The 10446-nt window shown below is 41.0% G+C and overlaps 1 pseudogene; it reads right to left on the bottom strand.

Moving 5' to 3' along the window:
• Positions 1-240: 240 nt before the first annotated feature.
• On the bottom strand, positions 241-7908 carry LOC126608476 (1-aminocyclopropane-1-carboxylate oxidase homolog 1-like; annotated as a pseudogene).
• Between the last annotated feature and the right edge of the window lie 2538 nt (positions 7909-10446).

Genomic DNA, 10446 nt, shown 5'->3' with positions numbered 1-10446 from the left:
CTTTTGAATATTTTGATTAGTGCAAATTCTCCTATGAATATTACGGGTAGTGCAAATAATCTTCTTGTAAATCCTAGACTTAGACCTCGAATGAATGTTCACATTTTTCGGGGACCCCTGAACTTTTTAAATTTCGCCCCTCTCCTTGAGAATTTTTGGCTTCACCACTGGCCTGGGGCCAATATGATCCACCGCTACCAACCACGACGACTAGGGAGTAGCAAAACAAATGAATACACTTCACAGTTTGAACTGTAATAATGCAGAGTTTCCTTTAACCCTTTCCTAGAGGTAGTGTTTATGATAATCTTCAATATTAACTTCTCGGTATATCTGGGGATTTTCTTCTGATAACAACTTCTTGATTGGTCCATAAACTTTTGAATTTCCTGGCCGAGCATCTGGCATGAAAAAGCTTGCCACAGAAACTCTTGGGCCTACACTCTGCGCTATAACTCTGTGATTAACACTGATGAACTTGTCATTTGTCACGAGCTGCACCAAAGCAACAAAGAATTATCAGTTTTCTTTATTAAAAAAAAAAAAAACGTTGTATCTACACTAAAGGGTTGAGAGAGTGGGGCTAGACCTCACAATGAACTAATAATAATGTATAATCTTTGTCACAAAAAATGTTTCACTGGTCATAAGTGATCAAGAATATACATGGTCACTCCTCCTTGTATTTAATTGATATGAATGGTAAAGATTAAAACATTAAAAGCACATCAATTTATTCCCCACCCTTAGTAATATCAAAATCTAACGTATGATGGGTGATGACCATGAATTTTTGGTCATCAAGTAACATGAGAACAAAACACTGATAATAATGTATAACGTATGATGGGTTATGAGAACTTGCCTGCAGAAGGTCTCCAGCATGGATAACAAGAGCTCCTTCCATGTGAGGAACATTAACCCATTGATTCTCATACAAAACTTGGAGGCCACCCACTTTGTCTTGTAATAGTATGGTGATGAAACTGCCATCGGTGTGCTGGTCGGTGCCTATAGTCAATTCTTGTTTAGGGAATGGTGGGTAGTAGTGACCATAGATAGAAAGCTCCTCAGCGCAATCCATGTCTTTAAGTTTGTTGGGATTCATCCCAAAAGCCTCAGACAGCAACTCAAACAAAGTATATCCCAAATTCTTCACTTGCTTTGAATACTCAATCACTATTTCTCTGCAGAGTACTCCAACTTATGAAGTTAGTACTGATCATGATTTTTTTTTATTGAGTAATGATGTATAGTATCTTGCAAAAGAACGGAGAATTAGATGGAGATCTCAACCATAGAATACAAGCTGGATGGATGAAGTGGAAGAGTGCATCCGGCGTGTTGTGTGACCGCCGTATGCCACTGAAGCTCAAGGGAAAATTTTATAGGACGGCAATAAGGCCGGCGATGCTGTATGGCACAGAATGTTGGGCGGTGAAACATCAACACGTACACAAAATGGGTGTAGCGGAGATGAGGATGCTTCGTTGGATGTGTGGGCACACGAGAAATGATAAGATTAGGAATGAGGATATCCGGGGTAAAGTAGGAGTAGCCGAAATTGAAGGAAAGATGAGAGAAAATCGGTTACGGTGGTTTGGACATGTGCAAAGAAGGCCTACTGACGCTCCGATTAGAAGATGCGACTATGGGACAGATGTTCAGGGCCGAAGGGGTAGAGGAAGACCTAGGAAAACTTTGGAAGAGACTCTAAGAAAAGACTTAGAGTACTTGGATCTAACGAAGGACATGACACAGGATCGAGCACAATGGCGTTCTAAGATTCATATAGCCGATCCCACTCAGTGACTTGGATTTTCCAAGTCTCCAACCGAGAAGTTTTCCTCACTCGGGAATTAAGGGAACACTACCCCAACCTACATGCTCCACTCAGAAAGTTTCAACATACAAGCTTCAACAAAAGAAAATTCAAAGAACTTAGCGAAGAAGGCTTTGGTGTATTTAACACAATACGTTGAAATGAAGGAAAGCTTATTTATTGATATCCCCGATAAGCTACAAATATGTACATATGCATGAGTCAAAATAAACACACAAGAGGGAGCCTTCACAAAGGTTGCTTAGGAGAAGTCTCAGCAGTCGGTAGAGCCCCAGAAAGAGAAGGCACCGGAGGGGGATCATTTGGAGCCTCAGTACTGGACAGAACCCTAGAAGGAGGAGGCATCAGAGGTTGATCATTCGGAGCTTCATTATGCGGTACAGCCCCAGAAGACGAAGGCAATAAATGCCTTTGGAACAAACCCACAAATCTCTGATGATCAAGTAAAACCTGACCATCAGTTTCCTTCATCTGGTCAAGCTTCCTCTTCATGTTTGTAGCATAGTCATGTGCGAGCCGGTGCAACTGTTTATTCTCATGCTTGAGCCCCCTAATCTCCTGTTTGAGACTCATCACTTCAGCCGCCAATGACTCAACTTTGCGGGTTCGAGCAAATAGGCGTTGGGCCATATTAGACACAGAACCTGCACACTGAACACTGAGAGCCAGCGAATCCTTAACAGCTAACTCATCAGACCGTTTGGAAAGTAGTCTGTTATCTTTGGGAGTGAGAAGGTTCCTGGCCACCACCGCAGCGGTCATATCATTCTTCATCACGGAATCCCCAACGGTAAGAGGACCAGTAAGGGAGACGAAGGATGGGCGCCATATGTTGTCTGGAGAAGGCGGGGCTGCCTCTTCAACAAGGTTCAAGTCAAAACGACGGTCAGAGGGGCCAGACATTTTCAAAGGTGTTGAAGAGAGAAGAGGTCGGACAAATCAAGATCTTAGAAGTGCAAGAATGAAGCTTCTACTGGTGGAGATTCAAGTGTGCTTTGGAACTTAATGCCAGCCCCTATAAAAATCTGCACTCGACGGAGCTTCAGAAATCGAAGAGGCGTTTGCTTTCTCAAAAGTTGGGCTGCTTAGAGATCACGAGGGTTGATCTCAGAAATCGAAGAGGCGTTTGCTTTCTCAAAAGTTGGGCTGCTCAAAGACCACGAAGGCCGATCTCAGAAATCGAAGAGGCGCTCGCTTTCTCAAAAGCTGGGCTCCCCAGAGACCACGAGGGCCGATCTCAGAAATCGAAGAGGCACCTACTTTTCCAGCCTTGTCAGCACCTGTCACACGCACACTCAGCTTTGCGGAAATTATGGGCATTCTGTCGAAGATTTCTGGGGAAGTAGAAAACACATGAATCTTACTGTTCAATCACCCACTTCCCACACGCAACAATAGCTCACGGGTACCACAGATAACTTTGCCAAAGTTCTCTGCCAAAGTTGAGCACGTGAAGCTTGCAGCTCCCACTACATCGCTCTGACCAAGAAGGGTAAAAGAATAGCAAAGAAACAACACTAACAAAGTTTAGACCCATAAATTTTGAAGGTCTAGCTACCATATTATTACCCACAAGGGTAAAGGAACAGTACCACTGCTGGATAATTGGAAAGTCCCTGTGTGTCAACCTCTGTGCTTCGTGGCAAGGTAGACTAGCAAACATGCCCAACCTTTACTCACATTCGAGAAAACACTCCCAATAAGATTGCTTGCTCCAAAATCGAAGAGGCACCGTCCTCCAAATCTCGAGAGCCAGACTCCCAACATGACTACTTTCTTAAAAATCGAAGAGATGGTAAAGGAACAGTACCATTGCTGGATAATTGGAAAGTCCCTGTGTGTCAACCTCTGTGCTTCGTGGCAAGGTAGACTAGCAAACATGCCCAACCTTTACTCACATTCGAGAAAACACTCCCAACAAGATTGCTTGCTCCAAAATCGAAGAGGCACCGCCCTCCGAATCTCGAGAGCCAGACTCCCAACATAATTACTTTCTCAAAAATCGAAGAGACACTGCTTCCCGAATCTTCGAGAGCCAGACCCCCAGCATGATTGCTTTCTCAAAAATCGATGAGGCATCGTTCTCCGAATCAATCGAAGAGGCGCTCGCTTTCTCAAAAGCTGGGCTGCTCAGAGACCACGAGGGCCGATCTCAGAAATCGAAGAGGCACCTACTTTTCTAGCCTTGTTAGCACCTGTCACACGCAACAATAGCTCATGGGTACCACAGATAACTTTGCCAAAGTTCTCTGCCAAAGTTGAGCACGTGAAGCTTGCAGCTCCCACTACATCGCTCTGACCAAGAAAGGTAAAAGAATAGCAAAGAAACAGCACTAACAAAGTTTAGACACATAAATTTTGAAGGTCTAGCTACCATATTATTACCCATAAGGGTAAAGGAACAGTACCACTGCTGGATAATTGGAAAGTCCCTGTGTGTCAACCTCTGTGCTTCGTGGCAAGGTAGACTAGCAAACATGCCCAACCTTTACTCACATTCGAGAAAACACTCCCAATAAGATTGCTTGCTCCAAAATCGAAGAGGCACCGTCCTCCGAATCTCGAGAGCCAGACTCCCAACATGACTACTTTCTCAAAAGCGAAGAGAGGGTAAAGGAACAGTACCATTGCTGGATAATTGGAAAGTCCCTGTGTGTCAACCTTTGTGCTTCGTGGCAAGGTAGACTAGCAAACATGCCCAACCTTTACTCACATTCGAGACAACACTCCCAACAGAATTGCTTGCTCCAAAATTGAAGAGGCACCGCCTTCCGAATCTCTAGAGCCAGACTCCCAACATGATTACTTCCTCAAAAATCGAAGAGACACTGCTCTCCGAATTTCGAGAGCCAGACCCCCAGCATGATTGCTTTCTCAAAAATCGAAAAGGCATCGTTTTCCGAATCTCGAGAGCCAGATACCACAGACCACTTTTTCAAAGTGCTCTGACAGAGTTAAAACATGTGAAACTGGCAGCTCCCACTACCGTGCTATGACCAAGCAGGGTAAAGGAATAGCATTACTACTTGTTGTTAGGGAGACTCCTATATATGTCGACCTCCATCCCCAACGGACAGGCAGACCTGCAAAAATGCTCAACCCTTCATCATATCTGAGAGGGCACTCCCAACGAAGCCTTTCGAAATATTCAGCTTTCTTTCCCCCTGATAATACCTCTGCAAACAAGCTATACTAGAGCAAGAATATCTCATATCATCAGGGTTAAAAGCAAGAGTATCCCATATCATGCTTTTTCCCTGTCTTTTCCTTTGGCCTTGTTTTTACCTGCAAGACAAGGAGAAAGAGAGCAATCAGTCAGCACTTGGAATCAAGCTTCCAGCCAGGAACTGACTGCCTGGAACCCCTTACCTGATTACTTACCTGGCATTGCTCTCGAGTACTCATCTTCAACATGTTATGTTTCCAGGGAAGATTCCGCATCTGCTTGAGGAACAGATAGGGCAAGTGCGAAGGATACAAGGAAGCATGTGGAGACAAGCGTAACAGCACACGTGCCGATACATCCATTACTCTGTCAAAAGCAAAAGTATCCCATATCAGCAGGGTGGAACGTACTCTAGATTTGATGGACTTGTTTTGACCCTCAAATTCTTCAGTCGGCCTTATACTCTGGAGGAAACCAGAAAACCCTCCAGCTCAGTTCAAGAATAAGCCTGTGGAAAGTTACTTCTTCAAAAGCAAAAGTATCTCATATCATCTCTTCTCATTTTTCTTCTCTTTATCCTTCATGCTGCTGCAAGATGGGGAGAAGGTGAACAATCAGTCGGAGCTCTGATTGCTTACCTTGTCTGTCACCTCTTTCAGCAGACCCCCTAGCTCGGCGACTTGGGGGACTCCTACTACATGGTTTGTATCGCGCTTGACCAAGCCTGAAACTACAAGTAAGCTTCAAGTGAAATTGATACATTACCTTGTGCATCTCCACCAGTTAAAGATACCACCCCAGGAAGAGTACTTCCAGAGAAGATGCCACATCTACCTATGAGACAGATAAGGCAAGTTAAGACGACACCACACTCCGATACTTAGAAGTTTCGTGATTACGAGATCATTCTCCCACAATATTTCCTAATGTCATTTGTACTAAATCATTCACTTGTACTCACTAAAGGAGAGCTTGAACCTATGTACTTGTGTAAACCCTTCACAATTAATGAGAACTCTTCTATTCCGTGGACGTAGCCAATCTGGGTGAACCACGTACATCTTGTGTTTGCTTTCCTATCTCTATCCATTTATATACTTATCTACACTAATGACCGGAGCAATCTAGCGAAGATCACAAAAAGCGACCGTTTTCGCTACCTAGGATCTATCTTGCAAGAGAACGGAGAATTAGATGGAGATCTCAACCATAGAATACGAGCTGGATGGATGAAGTGTAAGAGTGCATCCGGCGTGTTGTGTGACCGTCGTAGGCCACTGAAGCTCAAGAGAAAATTTTATAGGACGGCAATAAGGCCAGCGATGTTTTATGGCACAGAATGTTGGGCGGTGAAGCATCAACACGTACACAAAATGGGTGTAGCGGAGATGAGGATGCTTCGTGGGATGTGTGGGCACACGAGAAAGGATAAGATTGGGAATGAGGATATCCGAGGTAAAGTAGGAGTAGCCGAAATTGTAGGAAAGATGAGAGAAAATCGGCTCCGGTGATTTGGACATGTGCAAAGAAGGCCGACTGACGCCCCGGTTCGAAGATGTGACTACGGGACAGAGGTTCAGGGCCGAAGGGGTAGAGGAAGACCTAGGAAAACTTTGGAAGAGACTCTAAGAAAAGATTTAGAGTACTTGGATCTAACGGAGGACATGACACAAAACCGAGCGCAATGGCGTTCTAGGATTCATATAGCCGACCCCACTTAGTGGGAAAAGGCTTTGTTGTTGTTGTTGTTGTTGTTGTTGAGTAATGATGTATAGATACCAAAACTGACTTGTTGACACACACTCCCTACTTAATACACTCAATGTGTCTAAATAGCATCATTGTTTATTAAGTGATAAAAATATTCAATCACTATTTCTTGTGCAAGTATTCCAACTCATGGAATTAGTAGGATTACGGTCTAGTGGTATTCCTCTTCACTTGTAAGTGAGAGGTCTTAGGTTCGATTCTCGCCAAAGACGAATTTGAACCACATTATTGCTAACCCATTGTGAGGCTTAACCTACCCCCTCTCGTTTAGTGTAGATAATATCATTTGCTCAAAAAAAAAAAACATAATAATAAAAAATTATTAATGAGTAATGCTATTTAGATACTCAAAACTAACATATACTTGTTGGCACACACTCTCTAATACTGTTAGTGTGACTAAATAATATTATTGTTTATTAAGAATGTAAGTAATGGCTAAGAACCTAATTAAAGGCAAATTATATGTAGTAATTCCACTACGTAAAAAAAGGCCTTTGTTTACAAAATTAAGGACGCAAATGAGGAGGAGTTTGTGTTTATATACTCAGACATATTTATATAAATTTGAGGTATGCATGGAAAAGGATCAAATACATTATACAGTTACACGCTGTTATAAGAAATTAAATCGATTCTCTCATGCGAGATACTCAGTTGCATGCAACGATCGACTAGTTAGATTGTAAATCAGAACTATTAATTAGGTATTGCTACAAATAATGATGTGCATACCTGCAAACCGAGGGTAGTTCTTCGGGTTTGGGTGGATTAAGAGACCCATAACACACAAACGTATCTCTCCAGTTTCCTCTTTTTTGGATTTGTAGAAACGATTACTGGACAGGTACTGCTCCTTGTTCCCAGCATCCTTTGAGTACAACTCCTTCTTAAGGCCATTTTCCTGCTCAGGAAACTCACGCATTCCATGTACCATCCTGTCCAAAACGTCAACTGGAATTCCATTTTTAACCTGAAAGAAACCTCTGTTCTTGCATGCATATCGAATTTTCTCGACCACTGCAGCACGTAAAACTGAGTCGCTATCAATGCAATAAAGATTAATGGTTGGAATACTGAGTTTGGCACCACTTCCCTCCCTCTCATCTGCTTTTGTTTTGATCACCATTTTCGTTATCTGCTTTGGATCTGAAAACGTAATTAAGGAATAAGGATTAGAGTTTAGAATAGCACTGTGACAACCCTATGAGGGGTATAAGATATATATATATATATATATATATATATATATATATGTATAGGACGGGTCAACAAATGGTCTTTTAAACATGCGCAGGAATTTCCGAAAAAAAAGAGACCATATAACTCTTCCTCAACAGCAGCAGCCAGCTGCCTAAATATTATGTGACACGTGAAGAAAACATAACCCACAATACAGCCCACCCTTATTTACTTCAGTTGTTGAAGGTCTAGAAGCCAACTCCTTAAATCAAGTAACCAAATTATACTGAAAATATGACTTTAGTCTCTGAAATTTAATTTTCTCTACATAAAATCCGTCATAAGTTTTTTAATCAAATAAAACCAATTAACTAGATTCCACATCAGCAAATTCATTAATTATATTTGACTTTACACATTTAAAAAATTTCAATGCCCAAAACACCCCTATTTGAATGTTTGATGTACACAATTAGTTCCATATAGATTAGGGCTGGAAAAAAAATCCCAAAAATCCCAAAATGAACCAAAAAAATCCTAAACCGAAATTCCCAAAAATTTCGGAACCCAATACCGAACCGATCCCGAAATTTCTGTATAGGAATCGATATGAAGTTTTTGGGATTTCGGTAATCCCAAACCGAACCAAAATATATATATATATATATTATTTAATTTTTAAATATATATTTAGAATTTATCCCGATATCCCGAAATTATTTCGGGATTCCCGAAAATTGGGATTCCCAAAAAATTGGTTTGGGATCGGTATTGGATTTGGGATTCCAAAAAATTTTGGTTTGGGAATCGGGACACGGATTTCGGTTTGGTATCCCATACCGAACTAGCCCTAATATAGATTGTAAGGGAGAATTAATGATTTTACGAAAATAATAAATAATAAATTTATTGCCTAATATATAATAACAACAAAACATAAATGAACAAATTATATTTTCATATAAGTGTAGGTAAATTATTTCACACACATATATATAACAAAAATAAAAAATAAAAAAAATGCCTGGTATACGTAAAAATTCATGCAAAATAATTTACCTACAAAAAATGTTATTTGATTTGTGCACCTACTATTCGAATTTTAAAATGTTAGTTTGCTTAAAAAAAGAAAAATAATTTCCCCACTGTATGTAAAATACATGCAAAATAATTTACCTACATAATAAAGCAAACCCAATATATGCAAAATAATGTACCTACAAAAAATGTTATTTGATTCAGTGCACCTACTATTTGAATTTTAAAATGTTAGATTGCTTAAAAAAAGCAAAATAATTTCCCCACCGTATGTAAAATACATGCAAAATAATTTACCTACATAATAAAGCAAACCCAATGTATGCAAAATAATGTACCTACATAAAAAAATATTATTATTGTAGACATCGAAATTTCGGTAAATAAATGTTGACCGATAAATCAAAGTTTTAACGCTCATGTATTACATAAATTTTACACGTAGCGTGTGTCTAAACAAAAAATCGAAATAAGTTGGAAAAGTCATCAAACAGGACACGTGTCAACACCTGGCAGAAACGACTTATTTCATCTGGAATATTATATTCAAAATTAGGCCTTGGAAAATTCTATAAATAGAAGGCTAATTCATTCATTTAAAGGGGAACCAAAAAATCATTAAGCAAGCTCTGAAGCTCTGAAACTCCGAAGCTCTCAAGCATCCAGGTTCCCGAAGAATCAAGAAAGCTCTCTTCGTTCTTCGTTCTTCGTTCATCGTTCTTCCAAGATCAAGCCCCAACGGCCCTTTGGATCAACAATCATCCACCAATTCAAGATCAAGCCCTGACGGCCCTTGAAGAAAGTGTTATTCGTTCTTCGTTCATCGTTCTTCCAAGATCAAGCCCCAACGGCCATTTGGATCAACAATCATCCACCAATCCAAGATCAAGCCCCGACGGCCCTTGGATCAAATCCACCTTCAAGATCAAGCCTTCGTTCATCACTGTTCTTTAAGATCAAGCCCAAAAGCCCTTGAAGATCCGCTCATCACCGTCATTCAAGATCAAGCCTCAAAGGCCCTTGAAGAAACACTCATCCTCAAGATCAAGCCCCAACGGCTCCTTGAAGATTCTCTCAAATCCACCTTCAAAGATCAAGCCCACGGCCCTTGAAGAAACTTCCAATAGTTCATCCAAAATCAAGCCTCAACGGCCCTTGGATCAACGAAACATCCACAAATCAATACCTTACGGAGATCGAATCAGAGGATCAAAATAGAGAGAGATTGTAACCCAAAATCATCAAAAATACAAATATTTGTTTGTGCACGTTGTTCTTGTCTCTTTCGTTTCGGGAATTTTCTGTGTTCACAAATTGGCACGCCTAGTGGGACCATCTCTACCCCTCATCTTTTTCTCCGTTCAAGGAATCCAAACACACCTCAAAGTCAATGGCATCAAGCAAGGGACAAGCCGTTCTCGCAACCACTGAGGGAAGGATCCTAAGC

Source organism: Malus sylvestris, chromosome 16, assembly GCF_916048215.2.
Source record: "Malus sylvestris chromosome 16, drMalSylv7.2, whole genome shotgun sequence".
NCBI lineage: Eukaryota > Viridiplantae > Streptophyta > Magnoliopsida > Rosales > Rosaceae > Malus > Malus sylvestris.
Note: the sequence above shows the minus strand (reverse complement) of the source record. Positions and strands in the feature narration are given on the sequence as shown.